Consider the following 20,666-nt stretch of genomic DNA (forward strand, 5'->3'; position numbering starts at 1 on the left):
CTCTTCACCTACTCTTGGCTGCTTACAGCCCCTGAAGACATATGGCCCCACTAAATAACTAAGATTGCTTCAGATTTCACAGTTTGCATTCTGGCTTGTTCCACTCTCATTGTAGGTCTTCTGAATCAACATAGCTATCTTGCCTTGGAGAGGGCAGGAAAAGTAAGAACATCACTATAAGAATGCCACTATGCTTAAAATCAGGTGTTTATGACAAATGCTCCAGAGGTGACCATAAGGACTGTTACTGTGAATGGGTGCACACAATCATTCTGCCTTGCCCTGACAGATTTTGTACCCGTATAATTTAGTTTTCTGAAAAAGAAGGTATGTCATAGAACAGTCCATCCAGTTGTAGAAGAATTGCACTTCCACTAGCGTTATTCAAATTCACTCTTAAACATTATCTGATTATTTTAAGCCTATATTCATATTTATTTGCATAATGTTGCTATGCAATTAGAAGTGTCCTTAGTTACAAAATTCCCTGTCAATATCTGTACTGGTTCTAGTTCAATTTTAAGCAAGCAAAAGAGGGGAGTCTCTGGGAAGCTGCCAAGCACAATGACATCCTGCACATTAGGCAGTTTGTTTCCTCCACAGGAGACAGATCAATACTCAAGAAACAAAAACAAAACCAAGAAAAGCTAAAAGCTTAGTCATGTAAATCAGGGAGGAGGAAAAACGAAAGGAAACTCCTCATTGGCATTCTACAACTTCTACAGACCCCCATGGCCCATTAGCTAATTTCTATTAAAACACACAGCACTAGAATAATAAATACCAGTGGCACATTTCTAAAGGTTTGTGGCAACTGAAGTAAACATGTCCCTGTTCCCAGGACACCAAGAGACAAAAAATTAACCAGAGGTTAACTGGGTCATTAGCTAGAGTACAATATAGGTCACTGCAGATTTAATTTAGTTTGTATTCAGCTAAAGAATCAAATACAGCAACCAGTTCTCACAGCAGGAAAACAAGTAACTTATCAGCACGCTGACGTATCTTGGATACGAAGGCACTAAAAGTCTGTCGTTGTGATTCATACCATCTTTAACTAACTTCACATTATTCTGATGAAATAAAGTACAGTGCAAACACAGTTTAAATGGTTCTGAATGCATGTATTTAAGCAAACTTTGCCTTCCAAAAGAGGGCTGATAAGGAAGAAACCAACACAAATCTCTAACCAGAGAAAAACTTCTATGGGGTTAAGGAAGAAAACAACCCAAGAACAAAATATTACATTGTAAAGAGAGTTTGATCAGTACCTAAATAACACTTATCAAATAAGTCTGTCTCACTAGCATCTTAATAGCTGTAACAGGGAAACCAATAGATAAGCAAGCCTCAGCTTTGCACGAATTGACCATATTGAGTAGCTTAAACATTTACAACTGCTTTTTATCCATTAGATTGAGTTTGCATCATTTCTGAAAAGCCTCCACTGAATCATTGGGTTCAGAAAGCTTGAATTTTCAAGAAAGCTGGAGCTGCATCAGATTTAATTAAGAGATTACAAGCACTAGAACTGACTTAATTTCCATGACCACTATCACGTTTGCAGCTAGCCTCCTGTTGTTAATAACACTTGTTCTTCCTTTGTTGCTACACAAGAAAAACAAGAGCACAACAGAAGTAGCTGCAAACAAGACATGCTATTAAATGCACACAGAACAAAACTAGCTGAATGATGGGATGTATGGATCAAAATTTTAAGGCTAACACTTAGCACTAGCGAACTTTGAGATAGAGATGAAATCATTACAGCACTTCAAAAAGACCATTCTAATCTGAAATTCAACCTTTAATAAAAATAACAAGCAGGTATAAAGATTCAATTCCTACTCAGCCTAAAATCCACAGTGTGAATAACAAGTAAAGGGAATAAGTGCTAGACTTGAGAATCAGTTCAGTATTTTGGATGGAGGTCAGTAACTACAGCATCCAGCAAATAATTGAAAGTATATCAAAAAACACAAGGCAAGCATTTCTTTATCATGAATGAATTTGAGAATTAAACAACCCCGCTTAAATACAGGAGCTTCATCTAAATTGAATTTTTATATCTGCATATGATTAATCGAGATTTGAAATACAATATGAGAAAGCAACAGTTCCATTTGTTCAAAGAGGGTATTTTTGTACATAAGATGCTCTCTTGCTCAGGAAGCAGCTGTATAAAAAAAACATTTAAATGGAGGTGGGGAGAGAACCTCTTATGCTGATGTAGCTGGAAACAGTCTGCCAGCAGCTCTTCAGCTTAATAACCCAGGTAGCAGCTTTTCTACGCCAACTAGAATTTTTTTCCCTCTAGAAATTCACCACTCTTCCCTTATATAAGAAGCCAACATACGCAGACACGTCAAACATTTATTCAAATATACTGATGTGTTAGAAATCCTTGAAGTACTGCTAGTCAGAATCAGAAATGGGATAAGCAGACAAGACTGGGGTGCACTGAAAACAATTCAGGCAGCAAAGACCAGAAGCTTCAAACTTCACTTTTGTTCAGAAGAGCTCTGCCCCTTCAACACCTCACAAGCATTTTAAATAAAAACTTACTGGTTTTTTACCTCCCAAAGTAATTGTTTTGTATCTGTGGCTCCAAGGCTCCAATGGTCTGATTAGTGACTACACCACTGGGGTCTACAGTATCTTCCCTACACCACCATCCCAGTTCCAGTGTTACTAGGCAGTGATCAAGTCTCAACTTGATTGCATTGCTCAGTAGAATTTCTTGCTTTATCAGTTCACAAAACACAAATCTCCACCTGAAAATTTAACAAGGTATCTCAGCAAATTCTTATTACAATTATTTGCAACCAATTACAGAAGCAGCTTAGCATCATTCCAAATTTAACCATACTAATGATTTTAATTCAGACATTTCCTTTCTAAATATTCCCCATCATGTATAATAAGATTTTTAGATCACAACAGCAATCTTTTTATTTCTTTCAATCTTATAATCATTGAGTCAAAGGCAGAAACAAAGATACGCTGAATGATAATCTAACTGAACCTAGAACCAGCTTACAAAAACTGTAATTGCCCATGCATAACTTAATGAAACAAAGTAGTTCCTATTGCTTTTAGGCTCATTATCAAACCTTAAGATCAGAGTTACATAACATTTCTTAGGAAACCCATAAACATTTTGTAGATTTTGGCATTTCTTTTCCTACACTTCTACTCTTATCAAACATCGTGCGAAATTCACTGGACACTATTACAGTTCAGTACACTGTCACAATGTTCTCTATTGAAGCTTCCTAAAATCTGAGCTATCTTTTCTCCTCCTAAGGTTGGCATTACTTATGATACACACAGGAAAAAAAGTGTACTTTGTGGTTTGAGCCCGTGAGATTTAACCAAAGGGAAGCAGCTCCTACTGGTGGAATAAATCTAAAATCAACTTTTTGTACAATTCATTTTCCTCTTTAAATTTTCTTTGTCCATCTGCACCTGTTTATATGTATAAACAGAATGTTTTTTCATCTAAATCATGCATATGAAACAAGCATAATTAATGATTGTCTTATTTTTTCCTGCCACGGTAATATTAAAATAGGCTCAGAAGAATGGTTTTCAGCAACAACACTTAAATCCCCAGATTAAACATTAATAATGTATCACACATGCTGATGAATGCATGATTCATGAGGCACACAAACGGCAGGTTCTATTTCAAGTCTTGTATGGCCATGAATATAACCAAGATGTGCACGCTGGAAGGCAAAAAAACAAAATGCCATTTGCTAAGAGATAAAGAACAGCCCTGACTACTAAGAGTCAGAGAATCCTTCCCATGCACCAACTTCAACCAGATCATCTTTGTAACATATCAAACACATTTGCAGACCATTAGAAGATGAGCAGTTTTAATTGCTGATTCTTCTGAAATACAAGGTTTACACGGATTCAGAATATAGTTTTAAATTAAAAATATCAAAAGAAAACAAAAAACAAACAAACAAACAAAAGCCCAGAGCTATGAGAAATTTAAAAATTCTTTCCTCACTGGAAAGATCTTTCAATTTTCATTGATGGCAAGCAATCTGTTCTGCACAGGAACTGTTGTTGATATTTTCAAATAAAAACAAATCTTAATCTAGCCATAGTTATCCCACTGTCTTTACGATAGACCCCTTCTTTCCATACTTACTCATACGCACTCGGTGAAGGGCTGAGAAGTAGGAACTATTACTCAGAAGAAAACTTCAGGAATCACTGTGAAAAAGTCACAATCCAAACACATGCTTATGAAGAGAAGAGGACAACATCCTGCTTTTTTCTTTAACGAGAGATAATTTGTTGGAACAAGTGAACTTAAATTATTTCCTTCAAAACAAGAGAAGTCTGACAGTTTTTCTAAGGCTACTGGAAGAGAACACGAACTAAACCCTGCCAAGATTCAGCAGTAGCAACAGAATCTGGTATCAAAAGTTCAAAGGAAGTCACTTCCTCAGCTGATCTTTCCCTGGGTCAGCCAAAGCTGAAGGCAGCCACAACAACCAACCTGGAACACTTTTGCAAGGTCATAGGCTATTCTAGGTTATGGCTTTCTAGAGGCAGCCAAAGTTCACTCTGTAGTAAATAGAATTAAGTCTAACTCATAGAGGACGATATTTTAGCACTTCTTTTCTCCGCCCTTCCTCTCTACATAGATGATGATTTGTTTCCTCTGATTGATTCCTCTACTGGAAACATTTCTTCAGCTTGGCAGAATGGCGAAGTGCTGGATTACACAATACAATTTCCTGGGAGGCTGACATATGCTCAAACATTTCATTGTAATTGCCTAAGACTTAACAAGCTTAGCTTGGGTTGTGAAAAATAAATCAGAACTAGCAAGACAATTCTATCCTAAGGAAGAGACAGGGAAGGAAAAAAACACAGAAATTGGCACATTGTGGTTCATTAAGTATTTTAAAATTCTGATCTACAAACTGGTTTAGCTAATTCTAACTAAGACTGTCATCAGCAAAATAAAGTGATCAAGAACCAAATGAAATCAGAGTCATTAAGCAAAGTCCAGACTCCATATAACAACAGTTTTTAATAACTTAATCTCTACTGAAATATGAAGCCTTTATTGTCCTGTTTCCAATAACTGAGGAAAACAGATTATTCTTTCTTTACATTAAAATTTGACATATTTGAAAACTCATGTCTACTTAGTCTTGACTTTCCTAGATTAAAACACAGATTTTAGCCTTTCCTCACGGTTCACATTTCCCAAAGCATTTGAGCCTTCTTGCTATTTAAACCACATCAGTATGAATGCAGAGAGGGCCCCTCGTGACCAGAATCAGAAAGTTATTTTGCTATCCTTTCTACTCATTTGAGTAGCTATTGTCATCCCAAAGCCACTAAAGAAATGAAAACAGATGACCTTCGTATTGGCAGCATAACTAATTTTAATACAGCATTTCTGAAATGGTTTTGCTCACATCATTGATGGCATCATTTCTAGGCTGCACTCATTTAGAAGTCACATTCTTCTAGCAGTATTTCTGGTTGGATTTCACTGCTCCTTTAGGAAATATAGCCAAATTTGAAATGCTTTCACTTAAAAAATAATGTACTTAATAAAGTTAATTATTTCAGCAGAAAATGTTAAATAACTCAGTTACATACGTGCCATGCAAAATAAACATCTCAACTGCACACATTTCCTGACTTTTGGTTCGTCCTTGAGAATAATCTCAAAGCACAGAATAGTTTTTTGATGGATGTGAACTGGAAGATGTAGCTTATGGTCTCATTTAAAGCCTTCTTCAAAAGTTAATTCCAATTCAGCTGAAGACAAACAAATAGTACAGGTGGTGGTGCTTCACACCAACAAGCTTGCTCTACGGAGCTGCTTATACTGAGCTGTTTGTTAGCCTCTAACTGCATGCAAACTGATGAAGGATAAAGAAACTTAGCATATGCTAATATGTATATAAAGACCTCAGAATTAGAGTTAATAATTTGATTCAGAGCTCTCTTGCATGGAGACCTTAGGCATGGTCTCATTAAATTTCTTCACATATGTAATTAAAGCAAGCAAGCAACCTAACTTACCTACCATAACAGTCAATGAAAACGTTGCATGTCTTAGAATGTTCAGCTTTTCCATCTTTTCTCCCTGGATTTTCTGAATAGCTTTAAGCATTTAACATTACACACACCTCTCTCAGAAATTAACATTATGAACAGACTACAAAAATCTTCGTTTTCACCTTCTGCAGACAATTAAAACCTTTTTCTGCTTTGAGATGTCTTTTAGAGTTGTTTCAGCTTTGCTTCTGCTTTGCTACTCATTCATAGTTCAAAAAATTACTACATTGTATAGGCAACATCCAGTATACACACACATACAAAATGCTTTCTGTACTGTTACAGAGTAATTTTGGTAAACTAGTAAGCAGGAGAAGAAAAAAATAAGGACAGTCTGATTGTGACTTAAGCCTAAAATTCTATTTGCACATCTAATTGGTCCAAATCTAGAGCATTCCACCTTAAGTGAAATCAATACAACAACTTCAGTAAGATTCAACTGTTGAATTAGATATATGTTTAAGATTTTTCTATACAAGATAATGCCTAGTTTCTAGCCTCAGAGCAAAATAGGAACGGCTTGGGACTAGAAATAGCTGAGTATTTGGCCTAGAGGTAATTATTTTAGAAACATTTGAATAATAGAAAATCTAAGAATCAGACAGCTGTCATTCTTAATTCAGTCAAGTTCTGCTGCTGGCTCTGAACCAACTCTAACAAATTCAAATAAAAGTGTCAGTGACAGGAAGAGGAAGAAAAAGCCCCACTGCTCAGCTTGAGGCTTAAGACACTCAGTGCTCAGAATTGATGTGCCTTACAGGACAGCAGAAATGAAGATTTTTAGGAAAAAAAAAAAATCTAGAAAGGCCTACTCAGAACTCCACAACTTTGATGTCTCACTCATAACTGAATTCATATTGATATTTGATGGGCAGAAGTCATCTTGTCAGCAAATCAGATAGCTGGCTGTCCAGGTGTAAATATTACCACCACAGCTCACGGGTGAAACTCAGAAAACTGGCAGTGTGCTGGATTCTCGCAAAGGAATAAACTTTACCAAACATTATTTGGAGGCATTTCTTTGCTTTCAGTAGTATTGATTTCCACTAGAATAAGGAAGGGGTTAGAAAATTAACAATACTAAAACCACCTGATATTTGACTGCAAGAATTAAAGAGCTCCAGGCAAAGAAGGTACTCATGCTTGTCCTTCAGGTGCTTATTATTTAAACTGCTTTTCATCGTATGTACATTAGAGTCATCTTCTCTGCTGTAAGATTCATACCCGGCCCAGCTGTAATCTTCCTGGCAACTATTCTGCATTCATAAAAGCAGAGAACAAACTCACCAGAGCCTTTAAGCACATATTAAGTTTTCCTATTAAGTGAGGGTTTCTAGGATTTTTTGTATTGAAGCATTTGTTTTATCTGCTTCACGTACCTGATACTTCAGTCCCTGAAGGACTAAGCCAAAGATTAAAGATAACTAATTTCATGTTAGTCTCCACAGCTGTGCTTTTCCTGGGATGTACAATGTACACATTTCCTCATTAACAATGCACATATTTTTAAAATCAATGCTGAGCGTATGAGAATTTCAGAAGTTACTGGAACTCAGTCCCACCGTTTCCATTGTTTCTGCTCTTGCAGAAACATTTTGGCATGACCTCGATGAGAACTTGGGATTGTCACTGCTGGGAGCCGTTAGTATAGAGTCAAGTACTGCTCTGACTGACATTAGACTGAGGCACACAATCCACCCCTGTCCCACCATCCCCCCTCAGAATTACAGCAGGAATCAACCCAGACTTCTCACTCAGTAATTCAGAGAAATCTGTAGAGCACATTCTCAAATGGTACCATCAGACTGGATGAATGCAATCCCCTCTCCAGCAGCAGTGACAGCTCAATAGAGCTTAGAACAGCAGGTATTATAATCTTTACCATCTCCTAAAAAAGGCTTGGAAGGTAAACTACAGAGTGATATCTATAGGCTGCAGTAACCTTTCAATATTTTAAAATGCAAAAATGGTTACTTTTCACTACAGGGCAAAAAATTGAAACAAAAAGCTCAGATGAACTCCTAACATAAATCAAGCCTCTACAATACTCATTTGGAATTCTTTCTAGTGTTATTAATGAAGCTAATTAAAGAGCAAATATGCCTACAAAATAACTTACTGAAATAGTTGAAGTATAAAGACATAACTATTTCAATCAACAGAGGCACACAGGTGTCTCACAAAAGCTTGATATTCAGCATGCATAACCTGAAAGACAGCACAAAATCCTCATTTCACAAACAGAGAAATTATAGCCACCACAGAGGAGATAAAGTCAGACTCCCAAACTCAAACATCTTACCAGTGATCTGCATATTGGCCCATACCAGCTTCAGCCCATGAATACTACATTTCAGTATGCACAATCTCCCATCACAATACATGAAGCTAAGATGCAATGAAAAAGGGTTTTATTACATAGAAACTTGTTTAAAGTCACACACTGGAAAAAAAAAAAAAAGCATTTCTGGTATGGTTAATATTTGTAAATCTTCTCTCTTTAGAAGAACCAGAAATTCTTCCTACAAGTAAACCATGAGACAAAAGGTCTTCAGCAGTAGCCTATCAGATATATGGAATCACAGTACTTCCTTCAACACCTAATCAAAATTATCCAATAGCTGAACAAGAATCAGATATTTTCTCTCCAAAATAATTGAAAATAACCCCTCATACAGGAGTATGTTAAACTTGAGTGACAAAAATGCAGCAGATAGTGGGTTTTACATTTTGATTATCACAGCTTTTAATGAAAGCAGCCCCATCTTCTAGCATCCCATCCTTACTCAGAAGATATGCCATTGGAGATGATATGGGTGTACATGTGGAAGGTTAATGAAAGTAAAAATACCAATGAGGTAATGTTGGTACATAGGGCCTTTGCCCATAGAACAAAGAGAACTAAATTCAGCACACAGGTAATGAATTAAACAATTCTGCCATCATGAAAAGTTATCAAGCATGAAAATTTCACTCACAACCTGATTTATTGGAGAATAAAACAAGAATAAAAACTATATTTCTACCTTTAGAGAAGCTGATAGTAGGAAGTCTTTCACTTACTGATTTAAGAATGACTTGAAAATGAGTAATTCTCCTACGAGAAGCATTTAAAGAACACTTCGGAATTCATGGAAAAAACAAACCACTGTTCCTCCACAACAGTTCATTTTTCTTTTTATGTACATGTGAAGAAAATGGCCAGCGGAAGCAAAGTATGATCTGCAAAAGAAACTTACCTAGGGTAGCAAATCTATCTTTCAATTATTCTCTCTGCAAATTTTAGCAGAGTTCCTCTGTGCAAACAGTTTCTTTCCCTAATATCATACAAGGAAAACTTCAAAGGAAAAACCTAAAATTCTGCATAGAACTATTTATATATGTTGAGAAATAGGAATGTTTTGAGTGCCTCATTGTTAAGACATCTTTACAACTAAGATATAAGACACCACAATGCTTCTGCTCACCAAATCACCCAGAAATTTCATTGCCAGGCTCTTACAACAACCACTGTCACTGCTCTGATTTTGGCCTCAGCTTGTTTTTAACTGGCTTGCTTTGGTATTAATAGCAGCCTGAAAATGAGCAAACTGCTGTAAAACTTAAAAGCAGAACCTGCCCTCAAATGGTTCTGCTGTATCAATCTCTTTGTTACCATAGTTGCTTTATCTCCATTCTATAAGACTACAGACAACAGCTGCCATAGTGTAAACTCATCTTGAGAATGAAACTCCAAAACTTAAAAAATGAGGAATACGTAATTTGGTAAAAAAAACAGCTATTGTAAGTCTTCCATAACCAGAGGAGTTTTGTTAGCATGTACAGCAGAAATACTTAAAACAGTCAAAGACACTTATTCAGAGAATTCTGTATAGAAATTTCACTAAGCAGATAACTTTGATAAACGGAGCAAGTACAGAAATTACAGAAATAATTTCTTCCCAGCTTAACACTCACTGGTACAACTGTGCTTAACACTAATGCAGTTCCAACATATATGATACTACTAAATAACTACACATTCTAAATAACAGTGTAGGAGGCATTATATTTAGATCTCAGCAATCCAATCAAGTACTACTGAATCTGAGACAGCAGACTGAAAATAAGAGATCAGTGGAGTTCATCAGCTCTATGCCTTTACTTCATAGGAGATATACAGAGCTCCTCTCCTTCTCTAAGGTCTGTCTAACCTGCTAAACCTCTCGTAAGGTTTCACAACTTCCTGGGTATTCAACTCCTGGTCTTAGAAATGCAGTGTGGTAGGAAATGAAGTTCACCCTACAAACACATGCAAACACATAGCTTGTTCATACCACAAGCTATGAAACACTGTAAGCTTATTATAAGGAGTACCTACTCAAGATCACTAAAACTAGTCACACTATACACTATCTCAGAACAGAGCAGAAGAGAAATCACAGGCTTCCTTCAAGTCTTAGCACCTGAAGAAATCATGGATTCTGTTAGGCTCATCATCTAATTCTGCATACGTGGATATTTCCATGTGATAGTGTCCTTTTATCCCCAGTCTGACATGGAAATACTGTTCTCCATCTCAGACCTGGCATTCAATTTATGCAAGAGCTTTTTCTACCTTTAAAAACATATCCAAGTGCTCTGCCTGTCTTCCAGGGCTCAAGATTTCACCTATTATAAGCTGGTGGAGTGTCCAACAGAAGCACAATTACACATCAAAGGGAATAACAACCACCAGTCCCAGCAAACAACAAAAGCCCAACAGCTTGAAATCATAGAAGGTTCATGAAAACTGTCTGCCAATTGCAATCACATTTTCTTTTAACTTCTCTCATCCAGTCAAATGCCCAAAGTTCCTCTCACAAAGTCTCATGTTTATAACTTCATAATCAGACTGGAGTTTACCCTATTTATTTCTTTTTAATTAAATGTAATTCCTACCCAAAATCTCACCTGCTGCAATTTTGCTTTATCTTGCCTTAGTCACAGCAGACAAAAGCTGACCTGTTTGTGTCAGAATCTTATATCATCTAGGGAATATTAAATTTAGTAAACTAATTCAACCCTCCCTAAATAGGTTAATATATATTTTAGATAATAAGTAATTTTATTCATTTCATTCTTATTTCTTTTAAGCAGTTCCTGCACTGAGTTGCCATGACAGTTCCTGAAGACGTAAAATGCTGACATCTGACATGGGATGAAAATCAGATCTTTGGTCTCTAGAAATATAGCTAAAGGCTTGAATGAGAAAAGGCTTTCATTTTAGATTCAGCTTTTAAGCATTATTCTTGCTAAGGTGCTCTGTTCATCTCCTGCCACTAAAACATCATAGGGCATACATGACACCATTCTGCACAAAACTTGCCAAATTCGGGCTCTATTCCCACTTCCTCATCTTCCTTCCTACAGTTCTGCAAGTGTTTATTTAGAAGTCAAAATATTTACTCTGTGGAAGATTCTGCTGTGCTGAAAACATGTTTCTGAATCAGACTTGGAGTTTGGTATACAGTGGTATGTCTGACATCTGAAATGGCATGAACACATCAGAATGTGCACAGCTATTAGTTAATCTTGGCATACAAAAAAGTTACGTACCTCAGTAGCTGGAGATAACATGCTAAGAACAAAAACAAAAAACAAAACAAGCAAACAAAACGCTAGCAAGACCCCACATTCAAAAACAGGGGTATGAGACAGTCTAAGCAATGGAATTGATTGGGTCAGTTTTGGAGCAATCAAAAATATTTTTTGAAGTCATAGAACCACTAAGGTTGGAAAAGACCACAGAGCTCATCCAGTTCAACAATCAACCCACCACCACCTTGCCATCAAACCTTGTCCCTCAGTGTCATAGCTACACTGCCTGTGTTAATACCTGACCATTCTTTCTGAGAAAAATTTTTCCTAAAGATCCAACCTGAACCTCCACAGTGCAACTTAAGGCCACTAATTCTTAGAATGAAATTACTTATTATTATCTTACATAAGCCTATAACAATTTACTAGGGTTGCTATTGGCAAATCCTCCTTCCAGGGGAAGGGAAAAAAAAAATTGTTGTTAATCAAAAGTTTTATCAGACATTTTGAAGTTCATGATATTCAATGTAACAGTTATCTTTGTGGTTGTAACAACTCCATTCTTGGAAAGATTGGCAGAAATCTCTGAGGTCTCCCAACACTATTCCTTTCATTTTGAAATAACTTTTTCAACTGCAGTAATATTGCAAACTAAAAGCAGGATGAATTTGGATTTATTTTGGATAGTACAGCAACTTGAGTCACAGCTTTAATGAGATAAACAACAGCAGCTGAAATACAATACTCAGTCATGACTTAGAACAAGAGCAGACTAGGTAACAAATTACTGTAAATGCATCATATTTTTGAAGCCTTTTTGTTTTATCTGGTGATGCTTGCACTCTAACCTGACACTACAAATCCTGTACACCTGGAAACATTAAGTGTAAAACATTGCTCAAGACTGTCTGGAACTAGACTAAGCCATTCCCTGAAGGCACGATAAATGCATTCATTAGTTAATAAGCAGTTTGTATTATGTATATAGTAATTACGTAGTCATCTGACAGAAAGACAAGCAGCACGTGAGCCCCTATTAAAGCATTTTCATAACAACTGATTAAGAAAAAGTTGCTAATAACAAAAACGCAAGATGGACACAAGATTACAGGAGGACTTAATTGAGGCCACAGCATTTCATTCTGCAGTGCACTGCTGAAATACTCACTTAACAAAACCAGAACAAATCCCAATTCAACAGCAGAAGCTGAAATAAGAGACATCAAGATATGCATTAAGTATGTAAAATATTCTTTAGCTTTCTTTACAGATGTGAAAAGAATATAATGAATTCTTCATTGCTTAGAGGAGAACATTTTTCTCTTGCCAGAGGACAGATTTCCAAAGAATGATATTTACATTTTCCTACAACTAGTAATTTTCTCATTTATCATTTGTCAGGGCCCAAAGACCTTTTACTGCACATAGGATGTTTGCATATGTTTAATGATCCTTTTACCAAACAAATGTCAGAGTCTGAATGAGGAAATTAGTTAATATTGCTGATGTTGCTAATTTAACACCATTAATGTCACACTGTGAACAGCTACAGAACCTACAGTGTCTTGTACCATAGCTAAGCTCTGCTGGTTTCGAGTTCATTCTTCAGCAGACAGCATGGAGGAGAAGAGAATCCATGCAAATATTACAATCAAGGAAATTAAAAAAAAAAAAACAAAGCTTGCTTTGATCCTGTAGCTACATTAGCAAGAAGTGTGACTAAGAGCAGATCATTTAGTAGTGATTTAGATGCACTAATTGGCACTCAGTTATCTGCACTCTTACAGCTGTCTCCACTTTGCTTCAAATCCTGATAAAACACTGATAAAACAGAAAATAATCCAGGTGGGTCACAGAAACCATTGCAACACAGTATTACTGGATATAGAGGAAGATCCAAAAATGTGTCAAATGAAGCAGCAGAAGCCACATTGCAGTGTTGTCTTCAGATGCAACTATGCCTACTCACCCTCCTCTATCCACAAATGGGCTACGTTTTGTTAGGTATTTGTTAAGAGTTAAGTAAGAACTACCAAAAAGAAGTTATCTAACTGCAGAACAATTTTTCCCCCCTGTAAGTCGCTGTGATACACTTCCCCCAACAAAGTAATAATGATACAGAACAGATCCTTTTGAAAGTCTTTCACATACTGCTGGTACTGTAACATAGGGGGCAAAGAAGATTGACAGAGTGTTACAGTTGGAAAGATGAGAACAGCAGAAAGGCAGCACAAGAGTGAAATGGCAGAACGGACAAACAGGAAAAGAATGCTCACCTGCCTCCAAAGATCTGGGCTCGAGGAAAAATTCCACAAGTGAGGGATCTCCAACCAGAGAACCTTCCCCAGTGGCAGTCAGCCCTTAAACGGGTCTAAGAGATGTGCAGCCAGGCTCCTCCCCTTCTAATTGCCTTCACCTGTGCTCCCAGGGCTGACCAGTCCTTTCCCCAGGTGCTCAATCAGTGGTTCAAGCCGTGACTCAACAGTTCCCATACACAGGAACTAAAAGCTAAATTACTTTAAACAGTTAATAGCTCTGTGTATATACAATGTAACCAAAAATAAGGGTGGGAGAAAGGAAACACAATGCTGTTCCCTTGCGACAACAATAAATAATGTACACCTGATGTTTATCCTCAGGTTACCAATAACAGATCATTTCCCTTACTCTAATTAACAATAAATGCACAAAACTTATTTTTATTAGAAGTTGATAATTCTAAATATTACAGTCAGTGACGCAGCTGGCTTTTTGCTCTATCCAAAGGCACAAGGTGTTCATCAGCTGAAAAACCACAGAAGTGATAAAAAACCAGTGAAGAATTTGACAGCACAGTAAAATCAGGGAAAAGAAACCAAGAAACTCTGAAGAAGCAAAGATAACAGAAAACAGCTCTGGAAAGAAGGCATTACTAAACAGTGACAATCACTGAGAGTTTGTTTGATAATGCTTTTACGAATCTGGTCATCTGATCAAACTGACCAGGCCTCTCTACAGCACAGAGAAGCTGTTTTAGATTCCAGTGTTTTGCACAGCTAGGCATAACCACACAGCTTGCATTTCTGTAAAACATCATTACCACAGTGAGACCTCTTAACTCAAGAAAATATCACTAACATCAAAAGATGGTGACTTGGACAGCACTTTGAAGATACAGTACACTGATGTCTGAGCCAGAGAAACCATACGGTCTATTAGTCTGTACGTGTCTTATCATGCACCTTTGAGATGGACCTTTATCTCTCCCAGACTAATGATCCCTTAACATGTACATCCCAACAACTAACCCTCAAAGCACATACTGTGCACAGAGAGATTTGGAGGTCTGCAGTACATTTCCTCCAACCAATATGCAGTTTTTCCAAAATACAGTAATATTTCCTAACTAAAGTTCAGTTAAGTAAACTAGACATTTCTAGATTCACTATACATTATTTTAGGATTATTTAAAGGGGCTTTTATCCAAATGGCCTAGAAAGGGACAAGCTGCTACATAGTCATGTACTGAAACACCAATTTTAAAACTACTTGAATTATTAAAAAAAAAAAAAAAAGACCATTTCTGCTTCTTATAGATGCCCTCTACAAAGTCACTGGGGATTGGAGATGTAAGGCAATAAAACAGCACAGAAGTTTGTCCTGCAATTATTGGACAAGACCAATATGGACATTTCATAGACAGTGTAGAGGAGATCTTGCACATACACAATAGAACACGAGCCAGAACTACGCCAGGCATATTTATCTCAGTATATCAATTATTTACATGCTATTACTGGATACTAGCAGAAATTCAAAAACTACAGCAGTAAGTCAAGTAGACTTTTTGTTGTTGTTGTTTTGGTTTTGTTGTTGCTATTTTTTTTAATTTTTTTTTTAATATGCAAGAAGTTGAAGCAATTCAAGTTATTCATGCTGTGGGAAGGGAGCGGAATCCATGCAACAATGCAATATACACAAACATTTGTTCAGAAGACAATAGACAATAACTGTTTAACTGCACTGGAGAGAATACAGCAACAATGAGACAGTTCAGAACTGGTGAGCCAAACAGTACAAATTAATACGTGGAAACCTAGTTCACTGAACAAACTATATTATAACAACTGTTATAACAACTCCTCCCTCCTCCTCTGCTTCAAGAAAGTAAAGATCTTTTTGACCCACATTCTTCCCCTCCACTGAATGGCAGCAGCTGTGGAATAACATGCAGATAAAGCTCTTTATGCATCCTCCTTCAGAGCATGAGATTTCTAGCATTCCGACTGAAGATAGGCTTAATATTTTCCTTCTGGATTCTTTTAACAGATTTAAGAAAATTTATGCAAAAGTTAATTGATTAAGACTTGGAAATACCAAAAGCCTACAAGAACTTGTCCCATTCAGTTTCTCAATTGAGCACTATCAAGATGCTGAAATAGATAAGGAGCTGATGTCATTTGCACTCTTCCTTTTCAAGTATTTCTAGAAAATTGCTAAGTTCCTGACCTCGTCTATTAAGTCTGGTAGTCATATTCATTGACTCAATCAGAGCCCTCCATCACCACAAAGATACTATCTTTACTTTAGAACACTACAAGCAGAACAGAAACCACTTGTTTGAATGATTTCTCAATATCTTTAATATCTGGAAATATTACAAATCTTTTCCCCTCCCACAGATGTTCAACCACTAATTAACTGAAGTCCTCCCTCATCAAAGTTGCATTCTCACTCTGAATTATGACACTTGGGCAGTGGGGAGAGGGACAGTGTAGAGGCAGGTAACCAGTGACAAACAACAGTGAGAAATGCAGACAGTTTCTGAGAGTAGAACATAAAATCCAAGTCTACTCAATACCATTAACAGAGAGGAGAAAACAACACTGTCACCACAAATAAATAAACAAAACCCAATATAAAACATTCACGATACCTTTTCAGATTACAAACTGGATCACAGCTTGCACTGGAAGAAACCTAAAATATTCTCAAAAATAATGAGCCAATGGTGCATCCATTTATATGCAGAAAATGTAAGCCTGTATCTCATTCTACAAAATGTCCACTCCAGCATGAAAAATTAGCTCAGTGTATTGATTAAAAAATGAGAAGCTGTTCTATTAAGAATATCGAAGGGGAAACATTGAAAGGCGGGTCTGTCCTACACTTGATGGGAACTGGCAAGGTCACGGAGCATTCTCCCTAGAAGCACCATCTCACCAACATCTTGAATCAAAACGCTCAGATGGGTTGGAAGTGGCTCTTGAGCTCACTTTTGCTCTATTCTGAGCTTCAGAGGTGGCTGAGGAAAGAATGTCAAAAGGAGAAGGAAAAAAAATGTGTTTCTTAGAAGGTTCAATTACCTGATCAGGCCATCTATTAAGCAAGTAGCCCGGAATTTATATTAATTATTTTTAATAATAATTTTGAAGGGAAAATGAAATATAAGTTCACACTCTTTCCAAGTTGCAGAAATCTTTGAGATACTAGATGCATAGTTTTCCATTTTCCTTTTAATAACACAATGAAGAAGAGAGTAAGTACTGATTACCAGCCTGTGAATTATTTTTGAAATAGTTCATTTGGGAAGGAAAAAAAAAAGCTGTTTACAGTGATTTTTATTCCTAGCTTCTAAAAAAATATTTCTGCTATTATACCATAGAAGCATTTACTTTATTCCACCAGCATTTTCCTCATTTGCAACAGAGAACTGTTTCAATAACGGAGTTATACTGCAAACACATTGCAACTAAAGCACTTGTATTTGCAAATCTGACATCATCAAGCCACTTCGAGTTCCACTTTTGTAAATGATGACCCGTGATTTTTCTCACTCAGGATCTTTCTAACACATGCTTGGAAGAATGCACCAGCATGGCAATACATAGACTTAAATAAAACCAACCACACACCACAACACGCAGGGCTGTTGCAGAACATCATCTCTTCCAATTTAGCATCTTGCTTAATGAAGTAATGCGAGTTACTTATGTAGAATAACTACAGGTGTTTTGCAGTCAATTTAAAAGAAATTATGAAGTACCTGATAAGGAAACATATGATTACTGAAACAGTTTTATACAGGAAGGGCAAATGTTTTCAGTTAGACATTACATGAAATAACTGAAATAAGATCCTTACAAGGAATCCTTGTAGCAAAAGAAGTTTTACAGGGGCGAAACACAATGACAACAACATGGATTGGTTTTCTGTTGTTGTTTATTTTTTTTTATAAATATCAAAGACCAGGAAAAAAAAAATAGAAGAATAAGTCATGAGGTGAAAGTTACAGATTCTCTGAACAAGACTAAAATAAAACCATAGCCAAAAAAAAAACAACCAAAAAAACCTCATATACAAAATATAAAAATCTATAGCAGCAAGACTCCCAACATGCAGAAACTTTGCCTTGAATTCCATAACTTTTACTGAAGAAAGAAGTATAGAGCTGACCTGAATTGTCTGATGCAAATTACAAATAAACCTGTCACATTTACGCTAACTTTTTGAGTGTTTTCCTGAACATCTCATATTTCATTTCCCCACCCACAACAAACAATTAGAACAGTTAAGGTAAAATTGAGAAAAAATTAAGAAAAAACAGTAGGCAGATTGGTTCAGTTTGTGAAAAGCACACTGCAACATTTTAAGTTTCATTACTGCAGCACCTGGTGTGAAACACAAATTACACGAGGAAGGCACTAATACATTTTATCAGAGAATCATCCTTCAAGCATCAGTTTTATTTCTATATAATGAGAAACTCTAGAGACACACCAAACAAGAGTAGGGGCAAAACACAGTAGAGTATCTTATCTAAACTCATTAAAACTATATTTGGAGATAAGGAGAGAAGAAGAAAGAAGTATTTTGCTTACAGCAAACACAAGAACAATTACTCCAGCTGTGTCCTTTGGAGAACCCTCAGTCCCACTCTAATTCTTAAAGCAGGCCACCAGACACCCGATGCTCGCTGAGTACAAACGCCCTTGCACTGCAGATCGCTTCTGGGATGCAGCTGACCGAACCACTCAAAGGGCTTTTGGCAACTCCTGTCTGATGGCATAAACAGACAGCTGGCTACAGATAGCAAAGACATTACTTACTGCCACCATAAACTCGGAAAAAAGAAATAAATCACGCTTCCATCACAAAGTTCTGCTTCCATCTATCGAACTTAACACGAGAAACAGAAAAGCAAGAGTACGCATGTACTCATTTACACACTTACAGGGCGGAGAAGGCGAGGGAGATGGCACAGACACCGCACCTCTTCACATCCGGACGCGATGCTCTAAAGGGGAACACAGAGGAGCGATGAGATCCGAGGTCCCCACCTGCAGCACCGCAGCGCAGGGCCGGGAGGCAGAAGTTGAAGCGCAGCGCGTTCAGCTCCCGCTCAGCCGCCGCTTCACGGCGTGACCTTGGGCCGCTCCCCCGCAGCTCCGCGGCCACCTGACAGCCGCAATTCTCCGCCGCGGGAGCCTCCGCACCGCCGGAACCGAACGGAAAGGGAGGGGAGGCGGAACGAGAAGGGGGGGGCGGGTGTGCGTTCTCCGTTCTCCTCACAGGTGATAAAAACCTCCCCGACGTCGCTAGAGTCTGGGAGGGGATCGATTCCCGCACCTCTCCTTTTGCCACACCGTTCTGGTTAAACCGGAGGGCGAGCCAGAGCAGCCGGCAGCTCCGGATCTCCCGCCCCGAGCGCGCACGGCAGCCCGCGGAGCCGAACCCTCAGGGCCTCTCGCCCCCGCGCCCCGCAGGCACAGCGCACAGCCCACAGCCCTCCCGGCGGCCCCGGCCCGGCCGCGCACGGAGGCGGCGTCACTCACAGCGCCCGCCAGGCGGAAAACTCACAGGTGGCCCGGAGCCGCCGAGGAGCGAGGCGCGCGCTCCGCCCCGGGCCGCGGGAAGTCGCTCTGCTCGGCGGCCGCGCGAGGAGCGGGCGGAGCGGGCTGGGGGCGCTGCACGCCGCTCCCCGCCGCTGCTCGTTCGCTTCGCCTCGCCTCGCGCGAGCCCGGCTGCCGCCCGCCCTTCCTCCCGCCCGGCTCGAGCCGCCGCCGGCCAATGCGGGCCGCAGCGAGGAGCCGGCTTTAACCATCTGTTGCGAGGCGCCTCCTCCTAGCGCTGCCGCCTCCCTCGCGGGGGGCTCCCGCCCAGGCACCCCTCCGAGGAGGCGATGAGCGAGGGGAGAGCTTCGCGCCGTGCTAAGGCGCTCTCTGCCCCCCCCGCAGCCTTCGGGGGCCGCGGCTGTCGCGTGTCTCCCTTCCCCCAACGCTTCTCGCGCCCGGCGCTCCCATCCCCCCGTCCCCTCAGCGCCCTTCCCGCCGTCCGCTCGCCTCGGGGCGGTCCCTCCTGCGTGCCTTCGCTGTGAGGTGAGGGAAGATCTCCGCTTAACGGGTGCCAGGTGGGACAGGGAGGCTCCAGGGGGAGCGGGCTGAGCGGCCAAAAGGAGTTTCGTGTGGGGTCCCGTGCTCCTGGGGAATAAAACCCGGAGCCGACACAACTTCTTCACGTCCCGCTTAACAATAAGCGCGGCTCTCCACAGGGGTGCCAGGAGCAGCGCGTCCCGTCCTGCTGGAAGGGCACGGCGCAGGCTCGGCTCCAGCCGTGCGTGATGAGACTTCTGAGGCGTCTCCTGTGGTGAAGCTGCTCCAGGAGAGTCAAGAGTCGCATTCGCTGTTTAAATAGTTTTGAGCTTTAGCCTCTCACGCCCCTCATTTGAAGGTTTTTCCATAAACGTGGACAACCTATGCACACGCACATCTTCGCTCCGCACGACGTAGCTCAGATGTTTGCAGCAGACACGTAATCTCCACCCAAAGCAGACCCACAGTTCCTGTTTCACTTCTCACTTTTGCATACCTCCTTATGGATTTGATACACACTGACAGTTTGGAGGAAAACAAATGCGTAGGAAGAGATTTAATCATTTTCTTGCTATAGAGCTCTCTGATCGTGCTTTCTAACCCTTTCCGTACATTTTCAGCAGATTTCCCACTGAAAATTCAGGAGTG

At 39.2% G+C, this 20,666-nt stretch overlaps 1 protein-coding gene and 1 long non-coding RNA gene across 11 annotated transcripts in view; one reads left to right on the top strand and one right to left on the bottom strand.

Annotated features, from left to right (window-relative positions):
• The window catches only part of SULF2 (sulfatase 2), a 137,384-nt gene extending 116,911 nt beyond the window's left edge, over positions 1-20,473 (bottom strand). Inside the window, exons 1-2 of one of the 7 annotated variants that reach the window (XM_090152182.1) lie at positions 20,013-20,473; positions 18,881-18,943 (exon numbers count right to left, since the gene is read on the bottom strand). The gene's annotated coding sequence lies outside the window, so the exon portion shown is untranslated. Of the gene's footprint in view, positions 1-13,943; positions 14,007-18,872; positions 18,944-19,481; positions 19,827-19,988 lie in introns of those variants that run through there. The other 6 variants (XM_090152186.1, XM_090152183.1, XM_031590630.2 and 3 more) reach the window with 6 other exon arrangements.
• LOC149915616 (uncharacterized) overlaps positions 19,826-20,666 on the top strand; it is a 131,744-nt gene continuing 130,903 nt past the window's right edge. For 3 of the 4 annotated variants that reach the window (XR_016471956.1, XR_016471957.1, XR_016471959.1), the window contains exon 1: positions 19,826-20,024. This is a non-coding gene — a long non-coding RNA (uncharacterized LOC149915616). The remainder of the gene's footprint in view (positions 20,025-20,666) is intronic. The other variant, XR_016471958.1, reaches the window with a different exon arrangement.

The sequence above is a fragment of the Phasianus colchicus genome, chromosome 17, assembly GCF_987193195.1.
Source record: "Phasianus colchicus chromosome 17, bPhaCol1.hap1.1, whole genome shotgun sequence".
NCBI classification, from domain to species: Eukaryota; Metazoa; Chordata; class Aves; order Galliformes; family Phasianidae; genus Phasianus; species Phasianus colchicus.